General features: G+C 37.7%; 1 protein-coding gene across 3 annotated transcripts in view; it reads right to left on the bottom strand.

The window, feature by feature from the left end:
- Positions 1-18274, bottom strand: part of FSIP1 (fibrous sheath interacting protein 1) — a 208948-nt gene that overhangs the window by 160936 nt on the left and 29738 nt on the right. The window lies entirely within an intron of this gene.

Raw genomic sequence — 18274 nt, 5'->3', positions numbered from 1 at the left:
GTCAATTTTCTACTGTACAGCAAGGTGACCCAGTTACACATACATATATACATTCTTTTTTCTCACATTATCATGCTCCATCATGAGTGACTAGACATAGTTCCCAGTGCTATACAGCAAGAGCTCACTGCTTATCCATTCCAAAAGCAATAGTTTGCACCTATTAACCCCAAATTCCCAATCCATCCCATTTCTATACTAGCTTTTAAAACATAGGCTTATGAAAATTCTGGAGAAACAGGGAAGAGTACTATCATTTTCTAATTAACAGTTAGGTCAATGAGGAAATGCAAGTACAATAACAATTTGTAGAGAATAATGATGATACCACATACCAAAGAATGGAGTACAGAGTTAATCTGTATTAAGAAACAAATTCATAGCAATGATACTTTTATCATATTGTTATAGACTGAAGTATATCCCCAAAAAAACCCATATGTTGAAGCCCTAATCCCCAGTGTGGCTGTATTTTAAGTAGGTAATTAAAATTAAATGGGGTCATTAAGTGGGGTTCTGGTCCAACAGAACTGATATCCTAACTAGAAGAGGAAGAGACACCAGAGATATCCTCACCCCCTCCTCCTCTTCCCTTGTGCACAGAGAAAAGGTTACATGAGGACAGAGTGAGAAGGCATAAGCCAGGAAGAGAGACCTCACCAAAAAAAAAATTTTCTAGTACCTTGATCTTAAACTTCTAGCCTCTAAAACTGTAATAAAATTAATTTCTGCTGTTTAAGACACCCAGTCTGTGGTATTTTTTATGGAAGCCCTAGCAGACAAAAATTTTAAGAGAAAATAAAATGAGCTTAACTAATTTAACTGAAGAAGCTAGAGAAAACAATAACAAAACAAGTTTAAGAAAATAAATTACAAAGAATTTCTAGAATTAGCAAGGAAATTCAAAACTGGCTCACGAAGGTAAAAAACAAAAATCCTCAAGTATAATTTTAAAAAGAGAAAACACTCATAGTAATCACGACAGCATGGTATTGGTAAAAGAACATCCACATAAGTCACTGCAACAGAACAGAGGTTCAGAAATAGACCCACAAAAATAGTCAACTGATGTTTAACAAAAGAGCAAGACAATTGAATAGAGAGAGGTTAATCTCTTCAACAGATGGTGCTGGAACAACTGGATATCCACGTACAAAAAAAGAAGAGGAAGAAGAACTTAGATTCAAACTCACATTTTTCATGAAAATTCAATTAAACTGGATTATAAACCTAAATGTAAAACGCAAAACTACAAAATTTCTAAAAGAAAACATAAGATAAACATCTACATGAACTTCAGTTTAGTAGTGAACCATGAAAGAAAAAACTGGTAAGTTAAACTTTATTAAAATGTAAAACTTCTGCTCTGCAAAAGATACTGTTAAGGAAATGACAAGCTACAGGCTGAGAGAAAATATCTGCAAAACACATATCTGATAAAGGGGTTGTATCCAAAAAATACAAAGAACTCTTAAAACTCAATAATAAGAAAACAAACAATTGAATTTTTTTTTAAATGGGAAAAAGATCCAAACAAAAACTCATTAGAGAAAATATACATGTGGCAAATAAGCACCTGAAAAGATAAACATCCTTTATCATTAGGGAAATGTAAACGCAAATTAAAACAACAAGATACCATTAATGTCTATCAGAATGGCTAAAATTTTAAAACTGATAATACCAGTTGCTGGCAAGAATGTAGAGCAATAGGAATTTCATTTTTGCTGGTGGGAATGCAAAATGATACAGTCAATTTAAAAGACAGGCATTTTCTAACAAAGTTAAACACTTACCATATGATCCAGCAATTCTGCTCCTAGATACTTACAAAAAAAAAAGAAAGAAAGAAATTTTTTATGTCCACACAAAAACCTGCACACAAAGTTCAAAGAAGCTTTATTCATACCGATCAAAAACTAGAAGCAATCGAGATAGCTTTCAACAGATGAAGGGAAAAACAAACAGTGATACATCCAAAGAATGATACTTTTTTTAGCAACAAAACAATATTAGCTATCAAGTCTTAAAAAAATATGGATGAATCTTAACTGTATATTGCTAAGTTAAAAAAAATGAATCCAAAAAGGCTACAGACCATGTACTTCCAACTATATAACATTTAGAAAAGGCAATGTCAAAAAACACTCCTTACAAATAAGTGTCCAGGACCAGATGGCTTGACAGGTGAGTTCTACCAGACATATAAAGAGGAACTTATACCCATCCTCCTTAAAATTTTTCAAAAGGTTGAGGAAAAAGGAACACTCCCAAAGACATTCTATGATGCCAACATCACCCTAATTCCAAAACCAGACAAAGGTACCACCAAAAAAGAAAACAATAGGCCAATATCGTTGATGAACATAGACGCAAAAATTCTCAACAAAAGTCTAGCCAACCGAATCCAATAACATATAATAAATATCATACGCCAAGACCACGTGGGATTCATCCCAGGTGCACAAGGATGGTTCAACATACACAAATCAATCAACATCATATACCACAAAAACAAAAGAAAAGTCAAAAACCACATGATCATCTCAATAGATGCAGAAAAAGCATTTGACAAAGTCCAACATCCACTCAAGATAAAAACTCTTACCAAAGTGGGTATAGATGGAACATGCCTTAACATAATCAAAGCCAGTTATGAAAAACCCACAGCAAATAGAATACTCAATGGAGAAAAGCTGAAAGCCTTCCCACTGAAATCTGGAACAATACAAGGATGTCCACTCTCACCACTGTTATTCATCAGAGTACTGGAAGGCCTAGACACAGCAATCAGACAAACAAAAGAAATAAAAGGCATCCAAATAGGAAGAAAAGAGGTAAAACTGTCACACTGTATACGGATGACATGATACTATATATAGAAAACCCCAAGGACTCAACCCAAAAACAACTTGAACTATCAACAAATTCAGCAAAGTAGCAGGATATAAGATTAACATTCTGAAATCAGTCACATTTCTGCATACTAACAATGAAATATGAGAAAAGGAATACAAAAATACAATACCTTTTAAGATTGCACCCAAAAAAATCAAATACCTGGGAATACACCTGACCAAGGAGGTAAAATGCTTATATGCTGAGAACTATAAAACATTAATCAAGGAAATTAGAGAAGATGTAAAGAAATGGAAAGATATTCCACGTTCCTGGGTTGGAAAAATTAATATTGTAAAAATGGCCATACTACCCAAAGCAATCCACAGATTCAATGCAATCCCTATCAAATTACCCATGACATTTTTCATAGAACTAGAACAAACAGTCCAAAAGTTTATATGGAACCACAAAAGACCCAGCATCACCAAAGCAATCCTGAGGAACAAAAACCAAGCAGGAGGCATAACTCTCCTAGACTTCAGGCAATACTACAAAGCCACAGTCATCAAGACAGTGTCATACTGGTACCAAAACAGACAGACAGACCAATGGAACAGAACAGAGCACCCAGAAATAAACCCAGACACCTAGGGTCAATTAATCTTTGACAAAGGAGGCAAGAACAGAAAATAGGAAAAAGACAGTCTATTCAGCAAGCATTGCTGGGAAACCTGGACAGCTGCATGCAAAGCAATGAAATTAGAACACACCCTCACATCATGCACAAAAATAAACTCAAAATAGCTTAAAGACTTAAATATAAGACAGGACACTATCAAACTCCTGGAAGAAAACATAGGCAAAACATTCTCTGACACCAACCTTATGAATATTTTCTCAGGTCAGTCTCCCAAAGCAACAGAAATAAGAGCAAAAATAAACCAATGGGACCTAATCAAACTGAAAAGCTTTTGCATAGCAAAGGAAACCAAAAAGAAAACAGAAAGACAACTTACAGAATGAGAGAAAATACTTTCAAATGATGCAACAGACAAGGGCTTAATTTCTAGAATATACAAACAACTTATACAACTCAACACCAAAAAAGCCAACCACCCAATGGAAAAATGGTCAAAAGACCTTAACAGACATTTTTCCAAGGAAGATGTACAGATGGCCAACAAGCACATGAAAAAATGCTCAACATCACTGATTATTAGAGAAATGCATATCAAGATACCACCTCACACCAGTCAGAATGGCCATCATTAATAAGTCAACAAATAACAAATGCTGGGGGGGTGTGGAGAAAAGGGAACCCTCCTGCACTGTTGGTAGGAATGTAAGCTGGTACAACCACTATGGAGAACAGTGTGGAGGTACCTTAGAAATCTATCCATAGGACTACCATATGACCCAGCAATCCCACTCTTGGGCATATATCCGGACAAAACTTTCCTTAAAAAAGACACATGCACCAGCTTGTTCATTGCAGCACTATTCACAATAGCCAAGACATGGAAACAACCTAAATGTCCACTGACACACAATTGGATTAGGAAGATGTGGTATATATACACAATGGAATACTACTCAGCCATAAAAAAGAATGACATAATGCCATTTGCAGCAACATGGATGGAACTAGAGACTCTCATACTGAGTGAAGTAAGACAGAAAGACAAATACCATATGATATCACTTATATCTGGAATCTAATATACAGCACAAAGGAAACTTTCCACAGAAAAGAAAATCATGGACTTGGAGAATAGACTTGTGGTTGCCAAGGGGGAAGGAGAGGGAGTGGGGTGGTGGGGGAGCTTGGGGTTAATACATACAAACTATTGCCTTTGGAATGTATTAGCAATGAGATCCTGCTGTGTAACACTGGGAACTATGTCTAGTCACTTATGATGGAGCATGACAATGTGCAAAAATAGTATGTGTACATGTATGTGTAACTGGTCACCATGCTGTACAGTAGAAAAAAATTGTATTGGGCAAATAACTATTAAAAAATAATAATAATAAATTTTTAAAATAAATAAATAAATAAAAGACAAGGCTAGAGTGACAGTAAAAAGATCAGTAGTGAACTTCCCTGGTGGCCTAGTGGTTAAGGACTCACTATTGTCAATGCTGTGGCTCAGATCACTGCCCAGGGAATTTCTGCATGTCATGGGCATGGCCATAAATAAATAAATAAATGAGTTCCCTGGTGGCCCATTGGTTAAGGACATGGCATTGTCACTGCTGTGGCTTAGGTTCAATCCCTGACCCAGGAACTTCCAAATACCATGGGCATAGTAAAAAAAAAAAAAAAAATCAGTGGTGGCTAGGGGTTTGGAGGAAGAGGAGAGAGTTGAATGCATATTCACACAGGGTCATCAAGGGTGGTAAAACTATTCTGCGTGATACCATAATGACAGTTACATGATGCTATGCATTTTTGGAAACTTATAACTTCAGAGTACAAAAAGTGAATCTCTTAATGTACGCAAATTTTCAAAAGATTACTTAGGATATCATAGAACCCCAGGATAAAACACAGAATGTAACAAAACAATCTGTGTTGTAAATGTATGAAATAATCTAAATGAAGAGGGTAGAGAAAAAAATGCTCACTTAAGTAACTTTGGAAATGAGTAGAGTTTGCAAGGCTAAAGGCAATAGAAATTGCATGTGAGCTTTGTCCTTCAGTTGATTAGGTTATTTCCATAGGATGGGGGTGGGGGTAGAGGTCAACACTTCTGATATCACTACACATGTCCAGTAGAAATGAACAATAAAGTAAATGGATGGCTAAAGGTGAGAGACAGGCTTCTCACTGTTGGAGCGGAGGTTAGAGATAAGGAGAAAAGGTTACAATGGTCCATGTGGTAATAAAGTCAGAGACATCAACAGGAACCTGTTTCGTTTAATATAAACACAGAAGGTTACACATAGAAATACTTAAAGATATGTGTATAACAATATACACCTAAATACCTCTTTTCTCAGAGGGCCTAGAATCAACAACTCTGCAATAACAACAAACACTCCTAGTATCCAGATCAGGAACCAGCTGATCGGAGAAATGGCTAATTCCAGGACTCAGGTAAGAAACAAAATAAATAAATAAATAAATCTGCACCATGCGGTACAGTAGGAAAAAAAAATGTATTGGGGAAATAACTATTAAAAAACAATAATAATGAAAGCTAAAAAAAAAAAACTAGAGGAAGAAGGAAAAATAGAACTAAGTTAAGCATACCAAAAAAAAAAAGATGAATCTGAAGTATCTTGTCATTTCAGAAAGTAAGGAAGGGCTCACAACAACAAAACAAAGCTCACAATGTTAGAAGTATGACAAAGAGACATAGGAGTAGACTGAAAGAGCTCCCAATGGCCAAAGGTGGAAAAACCTGAGCAATAAAACAAAGTGAGGAGTTCTGGCCATGGCGAGGTGAGTTAAAGAATCTGACATTGAGAACTATGTCTAGATACTCATATTGCAACAGAACAAAGGGTGGGGGGGGATGTATACATGTAAGGATAACTTGATCCCCTTGCTGTACAGTGGGAAAAAAAATAAATTATAAAAAAACAAAGAACCATATTGCTGAACCCAGCCCCAATTGCTGACCTATAGAATCATGAACAAACAAAATGGTTGTTATTTAAAAAAAAAAGAATCTGACTGCAGTGGCCCAGGTTACTGCAGAGGCGCAGGTTCAATCCCTGGCCTGTCACAGTGGGTTAAAGCATCCGATGTTGCTACAGCTGCAGTGTAGGTTGTAGCTGGGGCTCAGATTCAATCCCTGGCCTTGGAACTTCTATATGCCTCAAGCACAGGCATAAAATTTAAAAATAAAAACAAAACATAACAAAAGAAGTGGCAATGGATTATAATCCAAAGTATAAAATAAATATCCACAAGTCTATACTGATATAAATAAATTATTGAATAAACAAATTGGGAGAATAAATGAATCCCCTATGTGAAATAATGCAAAATAATTTATGTAAATACTCTGCCTTCAAGGAAATGAAGCATAACTCCCCACTCCTTAAGTATGGGCTGCACATAGTAACTTTCTTTCAAAGAAGACAGCAGGGAAAGGGGAAAATACAGAAAGAAAATTTACAGTGGAGAAACCTGAAAAATAATTCTTCTGCCAGGCAATCAAGTTAACATCAACAGTGATATGTTATACTGACAGCATGATGTGATGTAATGAAAATGGCTTTAACTCTGTGGTCTTCCACCAAGGACATACAGCACAAACCTCATCATGTGAAAACCACGATGTCAGTCACAATTGCTGGGAATTCTGCAAAATACCTGACCAGTACTCTTCAAAACTGTCAAGGTCACCAAAAACAAGGGAAGTCTGAGAAAGTGCACAGCCAAGAGTAGCTTAAGGAGACATGAGGATTAAATGTAACATGGTATCCTAGAGGGGATCTTGGAGCAGAAAAAGGACATTAGGTAAAAACTCTAAGTCTGAATAAAGTACGGACCTTAGTTAATAATAATGTAGTGATACTGGATCATTAATTATAACAAATGTACCATCCTCAATAAAAGGAAAACTGGTTGCAGGTATATGGAGAACCTCTGTATTAGCTTCACAATTTTTCTGTGAATCTAAAGCTGTGCTAAAATTGGAGTTCCCATCATGGCACAGTAGTTAACGAATCCCGACTGGGAACCATGAGGTTGCGGGTTCAATCCCTAGCCTTGCTCAGTGGGTTGAGGATCCAGCGTTGCCGTGAGCTGTGGTGTAGGTTGCAGACACGGCTTGGATCCCATGTTGCTGTGGCTCTGGCGTAGGCCGGCAGCTACAGCTCCGATTAGACCCCTAGCCTGAGAACCTCCATATGCCATGGGAGTGGCCCTAGAAAAGGCAAAAAGACAAAAAATAAATAAATAAATACATAAATAAAATAAAATAATAAAATAAAACTGCGCTAAAATTAAAAATTAAATTTTTAAAACAAACTTGTGGATTAAAAAGAGAAACACAAGTAACAAAATTACAGATAAGAAATGGGACCTATAAACAATAGGAAAATTATCATTTTAAAACACTGTATGGAATTTCATTAGTAAAATGTTAACTATCAGTGAAAAGGATACTTTAAAATCTTAGTGACATGGACATATTGCCAAAATTGACTACAGAAGACTAGTCAACTGAAATACAATAGTAAATACGCAAGAAGCTGAGAAAAGAGAGAGTTGCCTCCAAGAAATTATTTGAACCAGATGGCTTTTCCAGTGAAATCTTTCAAATTTTTAGGGAACAGATAATCCCCATGTTATATAAACTGTTTCAAAGCATAGAAATAAATGGACTGCCAGCCCCATTCATTTTGTGAAGTTAACATAGCCTGACAAAGCATATGCACACACACCGCCACCAAGTACATGGTGATGTAAGTCCTTATGAAGTTCTCGAAATAGGAACAATTATCAAAAAGGACATAAAAATTAACATTATTTCCAGGTAATCATAAACTAACAAGACTCAGAGCAAACAACTAAAGAAAATTAGAATAAATAAGATAATTATCACTGAGGGCCAGAGAAGATCAATGTCTTTAACTGTCAGGACGAAAGAAGGCACATTCTCCCTTCCTCTAGCTCTATCCAAGCCTTCAATGGATTGGATGATGCTCACCTACATCCAGGAGGGAGATGCACTGCCCTCAGTCTACCAATTCAAATGCTAGTTTCTTCCAGAAACACCCTCACAGACGCACCCAAGAATGATGCTTCACTAGACATCTGGGCATCCTGTGATCCAATCGAGTTGCCACATACAACCAGCCATCACAAAGACTAGATAGATGATGAAACCATTAACCAAGATAGAGAAAATATACAAAAGAAAGAATAGGTTTCGATCATGAAAACTGAGGAGGGGGAGAGAAGAACCATCAGGGAATGATGAATCCAATAAAAAAGCTAATATCCTAGGAGTGGTCAACGATTTCAGATATGACAGAGCTATCAAATGGGATAAAAAAAATTAGAAGTATGTCATTAGATTCATAATGCAGGAGGATCACTGATGAGATCACTTCTGTAGTGTGAGAGGAGAAAAGAGTTGGGAAGTAAATGGAAACTGACCAAGTAGCACCAGTAGATGTGGACTATTTTCTCAAGAACTCTGCTCTTTAAGGAGAGGAAGGAAACTAATTGGTACCTGTTTGGGAGGAGGGTGAAGAGCCAAGAGAGGAGGTTTTATTTGCATGTTTGGTTGGTTGGATGGCTCTTTATTCTGTTTTAGGACCAGACGATTTGAGCAGGGTTAACTGAAGGCAAGGAGCCAGAGGAGACAAGAGAGATGAAGCTTGAGGTAAGAGACAGAAAAACCAATTGATCAGGACCCAGTGGTAGAGTTAAACGGATGGGACATTATTGACTCTGGCCTTGGAAAAGAGTTCCTTCCTCCATCTAAGGGGAGAGGGAAGGTGGAAGAAGATCACAGCCAGAGTGCAGAGTAGAGATAGAAAGCAAGAACACGGAAGGGATTCCCACCCAGATGGTCCATTTTCTCTGGACACTAAGACCACCAGGGTGAAGGACAGGCAGAAAACAATAGGTTAAATACACAAAAAAATTGGAAGAGCCACTTGGGAGAATGCAAGAGAAACTGCCAAGTAATACCGAGAATCCAAGAGGGGTTAAAAACCAGAACGCCTTAACTACCAGTTAGCAGAGTGATGTGACTTTTTTTCCCCTCAGACGTCTGCAAATTAGAGCAGCAAGAGACCTGCAAGTTTTTGTGGAATATTTACTCTTAACATGCAAGGGCAGTGGTTCCCATTGTGGCTCAGAGGAAACTAATCTGACTAACAGGTTCAATTCTGGCCCTGCCCAGTGGGTTAAGGATCCAGCATTGCCATGAGTAGTGGTGTAGGTCACAGATACGGCTTGGATCTGGCATTGCTGTGGCTGTGGTAAAGGCTAGCAGCTACAGCTCCAACTTGACCCCTAGCCTGGGAAATTCCATATGCCCCAAGTACAGCCCTAAAAAGACCGGAAAAAAAAAAAATCCAAGGGCAGAAGTAACAATTACCTGGTTTTCATAGAAAAGCACTTTTAAAAAGGTATTTGCAAATTCTGAGGAGCCTGGCTGACTAAAATGCCACTGCTTTGTGCTTACACATACTTATAAAATTTGGAGCTGGAAACACAAGAGGCAAATGTGACAAAAGAAAAAAAAGAACAAGCTCTGTCCAAAACACTGAAAACAATCTTATCACTATATGCATTTGTCTCAGAGAGCACTGAATTTTCTATCCATCAGATAAATGTTAAAAACTAAAGGAAAACTCCTGGTATGGTAAAGAGTTTTGATTTTCACAACATTTCTCTAGAAAAACTTGAATGTGATCCCTCAAAAATGTTATGACAAAGACTTTTAAGATATTTCTAAGATCTCTAGCTGTGCAATACTATCTAATACAAAACCTCAGTATTTGAGGTTATTATCTCTGGTGTATAAAGTCAAAATGTGGTTAAAAGAATCAATTTAATGTGGTTTTTATCTTTCTCTTAGAGACAAGGCTTCATGTGTTCAGTACCTATAAACAAAACTATACATACAACAAGTATCTTCTTTTTTTTTTTCTATTGGTTATATGTGATGTTCAAAGGGAAGTAGAATGTATTCTGTTTGGGGTGGGGCTGGAAAACAGATTAGAAATTGCCATTCTGAGAGTTCCCATCGTGGCTCAGCAGAAACGAATCTGACTAGCATCCATGAGGACGCAGATTCAATCCCTGGCCTTCCTCAGTGGGTTAAGGATCTGGCATTGCCTTGAGCTGTGATATACATCACAGACGCGGCTCAGATCTGGTGTTGCTATGGCATAGGCCAGCGGCTATGGCTCCAATTTGACCCCTAGCCTGGGAACCTCCATATGCCGCAAGTGCAGCCCTAAAAAGAAAAAAAAAAAAAATTGCCATTCTGTCTCTAACCCCAAGTCCCTAGGGTCACTCTTAAGTAAGAAGATAAAGAAAGGACGGGAGAGATAAAGAATACTACTCATCCTAAGATTTCTCCTTTTGTTTAAATGTTAAAAAAATAAAGAGTAATGGTAGAAAGTAGGTTTGGGTTTATTTGTAGATGTGTGTTTAAAGTTCAAGTACAGCAATTCCACTCCTGAGCATAATCTGGACAAAGCTGCAATTCAAAAAGATACCTGCACCTATATGCTCATAGCAGCACTATTCACAATAGCCAAGACATGGAAACAACCTAAATGTCCATCAACAGATGAATGGATTAAGAAGACATTTACATATATACAATGGAATATTACTCAGCCATAAAAGAACAAAATAATGCTCTTTGCAGCAATACAGATGTGACTAGAGATTCTCATACTAAGTGAAGTAAGTCAGAAAAAGACAAATATCATATGATATCACTCGTGTGGAATCTAAAATGTGGCACAAATGAACCTATCTATAGAACAGAAATGGATTCACAGACATGGAGAACAGACTTGTGGTTGCCAAGGGGGATGGGGAGGGAGTAGAATGGGATTAGTAGATGCAAACCGTTACACTTGGAATGTATAAGCAATGAGGTCCCTCCGTATAGCACAGGGAACCTCATCCAATCTCTTGTGGTAATACATGGTGGAAGATAATATGGGAAAAAGAATGTATATATATATATATGACTGGGTCACTTTTCTCTATAGCAGAAATTGACACAACACTGTAAATCAAATATGCTTTAATAAAAATATATTTAAAAAAAAAAAGTTCAAGTCAAGTAAGTCTGGCTCTAAATTCCTCAATAGACTCCTTTAAAGTACATATTTTAACAAGATGCTGCCACCTACTGGACAGTTCACTAGGGATTTGGACTTTCCTGGTAACAAGAAAAAAACGATTGTGGAGGAAAACAGCAAGATTTGTTTTCATAATAAGCCTTATAAGAACACTTTAATTTATGGCTATACATAGGCCTGATAAAAATAACTTTTTAATTTTTAAAACATTTTATATATAGTTGAATTTCAGGGAATAACCTGGGGAAAAAACTAACCTCAGAATGTAACAAATATAAGCAGTTTGACACTATTTCATGATATGTAGCTATGTTGAATAATAGAAATATGAGATTTCAAAGATCAGTGCTATGTGGTCAAATTGGCCTCTTGCACTTCTATTCATTTCTTTTATACATGCTGATAAGACACTTTGTAAACTGAAGTTTCCAAAAGTTACCTCTTCTGGAAGAAGGTAATGATTATGCTATGTAAAATATGAAAAAAAAAGTATAATTAAGCTATTGAAGTAGTCTATAGTAAATACTATTTGGGGTTTTAAGGTTTTTGAAAATCAAGTATGTGTGACTGTTGAATACATGCCTATGCCATAAAAGAGCCAACAAGAAATTTCATTAAGGAATTCACCTTTTATAAAAGGCCAGCCTTCAAAAAAAATCTAATTAAATCTGAAGAACCAGGAATACAATAATGTTGTCTCTTCTATCTGGTGAACTGGTCAAGTGTGAGCTAATCAAGACAGACGGCAGAAAGAATGAAGGGCAATAGACATTTGGTTCACCAAGGGTCTTTGATCCTCATTTCCTTTTACATCAAACCTACTTCACATCTTATCTGCTCTGCACACAATAAACACTGCCAATACATAATAACGGACTAAGAACTTGAAATTTGAAAATGGAAACTCTGATGTGATAATATTTGAAGCAATGACTCTCTCTGAACATAGCTTCCAAGCCTCTGGTAACTCCAGCTTTCAGCTCATGAAGTCTAATAAGTTTTCATGTTAGACTATTAGTACCAATATAGCATTATTGTAAATGTCTACAGAGCCCCCAACAGTCACATGACTCCATAGATACAATTATGAGCTCCACAGGTTTAACCAAATATACCTGCTGTGAGCTTTAAAAATTAAATATATTTGATAGTTTGAATTTGTTTGTGAAGAAAGGCCAGCTGAAAACAAAAGTCTTGACCTCCAGGGCCAAAGGTTCACTTGGTAGTGAACTCTATGACTGAAAAAGCTGATGTCAAAAGGCCACCATGGATCCACTTACAGAGTGGCATGTTTTACAGTCTTTGCTTCAGAGTCAAGCACAGCAGGTGTGGCCTCTTAGAAATGCCTCACTGGAAAAATCAGAAGTTAACACCTGCATTCTAAAATACAGATGCTGAAGAGCAAAGGAAACCATGAACAAATCGAAAAGACCACCTATAGATTGAGAGAACATACTTGCAAATGATGTAACCAACATGGGATTAATCTCTAAAATATACAAACAGCTCATACAACTCAATAACAACAAATTTAAAAAAATCAAAAAAATGGGCAGGGAGCTCCAGTTATGGCTCAGAGGTGATGAACCCGACTAGTATCTATGAGGACAGGGGTTTGATCCCTGGCCCAGCTCAGTGGGTTAAGGATCCAGCATTGCTGCAAGCTGTGGTGTTGCTGTGGCTGTGGTGTAGGCTGGCAGCTGGAGCCCCAGTTCAACCCCTAGCCCAGTAATTTCCATATGCTGCAGGTGCAGCCCTAAAAAAAAAAAAAAAATACATACACACACACACACACACACACACACACACACACACACACACAGATGCTGAGATACTATATCCAGAATCACATTCCTAAAACTGCCCATGTTTTTTAAGTGGAATAAAGGATATAGTCTCAATTCTATGAAGGTAGTATTACTTATAGACATTAAAGAAAATATAACAAGTTGTACTTTTTGAGATAGATTATTTTTATACAATAGTCTATAGACATTTAAGTTAGTAAAAAAAATTATTTTATAAGCTGTAGGTTTAAAGGAGCTTTGCAATCTTTTTTACTAAATAATGTAGTCATTTCTGAAAAGCTCTCAGAGAGAAAAACAGACTTGAGAAACATGGTATTCCAAAAAAACTTTTTGAAAAAGACAATATAGCTGTTGGAAAAAAATGTTTTTGATATTTATGACAGAATTAGTATCCTTAATATATAAAGGAGTACTTTAAATCAATAAAAGAACCCTTTATAAAAGAACAAGTAATTCACAAAATGCTAAACAAAAGAATAAATATTCAACTTCCCTGATTATCAGAGAGATACAAATTATTATGATTCCAATTTAAATAAACAAAGCTTAAAACAATGGCAAAATCCATTGTTGCTGTGGGTATAGGAAAACAATACTCAGAAAATGTTAGTGAGAGATTAAATTGGTATAACCTTTCAATAAGTCAATGTGGAAAAAAATCTTTAAAAATCCAATCTAAGTAACTTCTCTTGCAGGAACTTATCCGAGGATGCATTAACTTCCCGTAGCTATTGTCACAAATTAACGCAAACTTGGTCCCTTAAAACAACAGTTCAGCAGGCTGGAAGTCTGAAATCAAGGTGTCAGTAGGTTTGCACTCTGTCTCAGGCTCAGGTAAGGTTCTGCTCCCTGCCTCTCCCAGTTTCTGGTGGCTGCCAGCATTCCCTGGCTTGAGGCCACACCACTCACTCCACTCTGCCTCCATCTGCACATCATGTCCTCTTCTGTCTGTCTCTTCTCTCTCTGCCTTTTTCAGATAAGGACTCTCAATGTGGTATTTAGGGCCCACCTCCGCATTCCAGGGTTATCTCATCTTAAGATCCTTAACTTAATCATATCTGCAAAGACCTTTTTTCCAAATAACATTCACAGCTTCTAGGGATTTGACATGGATATCTCTTAGGGTAGAGGGGCAATTTTCTGGCCTACCACAAAAGGTAATCATGAAATAATTGCCTATGAATATTACTGCAGCATTATATTTATTTGAAAAAATTGAAAAACAGGAGTTCCCATTGTAGCTCAGCAGGTTAAGGACCCAATGCTGTTTCTGTGAGGATGTGGGTTCGATCTCTGCCCTCACTCAGTGGGTTAAGGATCTGGAGTTACCACAAGCTGTTGCATAGATGGGTGTAGGTTGCAGATGCAGCTTGGATCTGGCGTTGCTGTGGTTGTGCTGTAGGCCAGAACTGCAGCTCCAATTCAGCTCCTAGCCTGGGAACGCCCATATGCCCCAGGTGTGGATGTAACAAAAAAAGAAAGAAAAAAACTTTTTTTAATTTTTAAACAGAAAAACAGGAAATAATCTAAACATTTAACAGGGTGTTAAACAAATGGTGATACATCCATATAATGAATTAATATATGGTAATTAAAAATAATGCTGATGAAATGTTCTCTGGTGGCACAGCAGGTTAAATTAGATCTAGCATTGTCACCGCTGTGATGCAGGTTGGACCCCTGGCCCAGGAACTTCCACATGCCACGCATGCAGCCAAAAAATAAAATAAAATAATAATGATGATGAAAATCACTTGTTATCAGAGTGCCCATTGTGGCACAGTAGTTAACAAATCCAACTAGAAACCATGAGGTTGCAGGTTCGATCCCTGGCCTCGCTCAGTGGGTTAAGGATCCGGCGTTGCCATGAGCTGTGGTATAGGTTGCAGACACAGCTCGGATCCCACGTTGTTGTGGCTTTGGCGTAGGCTGGTGTCTATAGCTCCAACTGGACCCCTGGCCTGGGAACCTCCATATGCCACAGGAAGTGGCCCTAGAAAAGGCAAACACACACACACACACACACACACACACACACACACACACAAAGAAAATCACTTATCTATTGTTGCATGAAAAGTCACCCAAAATTTAGGGACAAAAAGTAATAATTACTGCAGGCAAGATCTGCTGATGGATGCTAAAACTAGTAGGTGAAAGTTTGAAGAGAAACAAGATATTTGCATAGTCTTAAGGTATCTCTCCCAAGGTATTCATCAACTATAAAAAGAAAAATAGTAACTTTACAGTGAAGAAAGCTGGCAGATGCCACCTAACCAAGTTTTTGAGGTTAACATCACCAGTAATAAGATACATCAACATTAGTTACCCCAAGCATGATTGTTTGAGAAGCACACATAACTTAGGGGATATTCTCGACTGAAACACTTACCCTCCAACCTAATCAAGAGAAAAGGGCATACAAACTGAAATTGAAGGGTATTTTGCAAAATCTTTGACCAGTACTCTCCACGTGTGTCAAGACCATGAAAGACAAGGAAAGGCTGAGGAACTATCATGGATTGGAGGACACTAAGGAGACATGACAACTGAATACAACATGGGCTCCTGTGTCGGATACTAGGAAATAAAAAAGTGGTGAATCTGATGAAATTTTAAGAAGCTCTGTAGTTTAATTAATAGCACTGTATCAGTATTAATTTTTCCATTTTAATCATTTTACCATGGTTATATAAGACGCTAATTAATTAGGGGAAGGCTGGGTAAAAAGTCTATAGCAACTCTATTATAACTTTTCTGTAAGTTTAAAATTATTTCAAAATAAAAATATAGGAGTTCCCTAGTGGCTTGGTGGGTTAAGGATCTGGCACTGTCACTACTGTGGCACAGGTTCAATCCCTGGCCTAGGAACTTCCACATGCTGTGGCATGGCCAAAAAGAACACACATACAAAAAAAGTTTAAAAAGTATATGTAGTGGCATTAAACAATGACTATTTTATTATGCTCATGATTCTGTGAGTCACAGCTATCTGAGGGACACAGCAGAAACACCTGTCTCTGTTCCACCATGAACGAGGCCTCAGCTAGGGTGGCTGTATTTGGCTAAAGATGGTTGGAGCAGTTCAACTGGGGCCACACACAGAGCTTTGGCTATTCTCTACATGGTCTTTGCTGGAGATGAAATGTCCAAGGGGGCCCCTTCATTCACATCTCTGGTGACCGCATTGAAAGCGGCCAGTGTATTAATTTCCTAGGGCTTCTAAAACAACAAATTACTATGGGCTGAGTGACTAAAAACAATGGAAATTGATTCTCTCACAGTTCTGCAAGCCAGACATCTGAAATAAAGGTATTGGCTAGGGAAGAATCCTTCCTTGCCTCTTTCTAGTTTCTGGTGTGTCCCAGTAATCCTTGGTGTTCCCTGGTTTATAGCTATATTACTCTAATTTCTGCCCCAGTCTTCTCAGGGCCTTCTTCCCCAGGTCATTGTGTCTCTGTGAATCTAGGTGTCCTCTCCTCTTCTTATAAGGACCCAGGTTATTGGATTCAGGCCCTACCCTCATCCATGATGACCTCATCTTAACTAATTACATCTGCAGAGATGCTAATTCCACATAAGGTCACATTCTGAGGCTCCAGTTAGACATGAATGTTGGGAGATGGAGGACAATACTGAATACTATAGGTGGTAACTAGGCAGCATTACTGCCTCTGCATAGAGAGAGGATCAGGCAGCTTCTGAGCTCTCAATGCCAGGTCTGAAACTAAACAAACTTGAAGAATTTCATTCACATCAAAACTCATGCTAAAAAGTTTTTGTAGCCTGAGTCAGGTTCTTGGGATTCTAAAATGTTAGATACTCACTATGTAAAAGACTAATGGATCCCAGGACTCTCAGGGAAATCAGAGGTTCCTGCTTAGAGCTAGTCTAACACTCAAGCAATACTATATGACCACTTACCATGTAGGTTAAAGGATTTCAAAAGTGTCCTGCCAAAAAAATACCAACTGCTTCCCAATCACTAAAACAATCATTACTATATAAGTAAGTTAAAATAAGTTATATGATTCCATAGTACTTCTGTAGAAGAAGAAAAAGAAGGCAAAGAAGGAGGAGGTGAATCATAAATATACAATTGACCCTTGAGAAGTTCCCATCATGGCTGAGTGGGAACAACTCCGACTAAGAACCATGAGGCTGCGGGTCTGATCCCTGGCCTTGCTCAGTGGGTTAAGGATCTGATGTTGCTGTGGCTTGGTGTAGGTTGGTGGCTACAGCTCCAATTCAACCAGTAGCTTTGGAACCTCCATATGCTGCAGGTGTGGCCCTAAAAAGCACACACACACAAAAATATTGACCCTTGAACAACATATGGTTGAACTGTGCAGGTTCACCTATATGCAAGTTTTTTTTTCAATAAATACATACTACGATATTACACAATCCTCGGTTGAATCCACAGAAGGAGAACCACAGATACAGAGGGCCAATTCTAAAGTTATGCATGCATTTTCAACCACGTGGGGGTCAGCGCTCCTAAACACCATGAGTCAACAGTACATACACACTAGTGGGGAAAGTAGAAACATGTGCAGAATCAATTGGCTGGTCTCATAAAGCAAGACTGTGAGAGAACAGGAAAAGGACAAATCAGTCATGGGTTTTCAAAAAAGGTTGCAGAGGCCTGGCTGAGACACCTCATGGGACTTTCTATGTAAACTGTGTGTTCAGAAGCATCTAAGAGACATAGAAGTAAAAGCAAAAACATACTTTGTCTATTTCCTGATTTTTCACTGCCCTACCCTCTCACCCTTGAGCACACATAAACCCTAGAAGACTCTGAAACATACCTAAGCTCA

Source organism: Sus scrofa, chromosome 1, assembly GCF_000003025.6.
Source record: "Sus scrofa isolate TJ Tabasco breed Duroc chromosome 1, Sscrofa11.1, whole genome shotgun sequence".
Taxonomy (NCBI): Eukaryota; Metazoa; Chordata; class Mammalia; order Artiodactyla; family Suidae; genus Sus; species Sus scrofa.
This window is presented reverse-complemented; position numbering and strand designations above follow the sequence as displayed.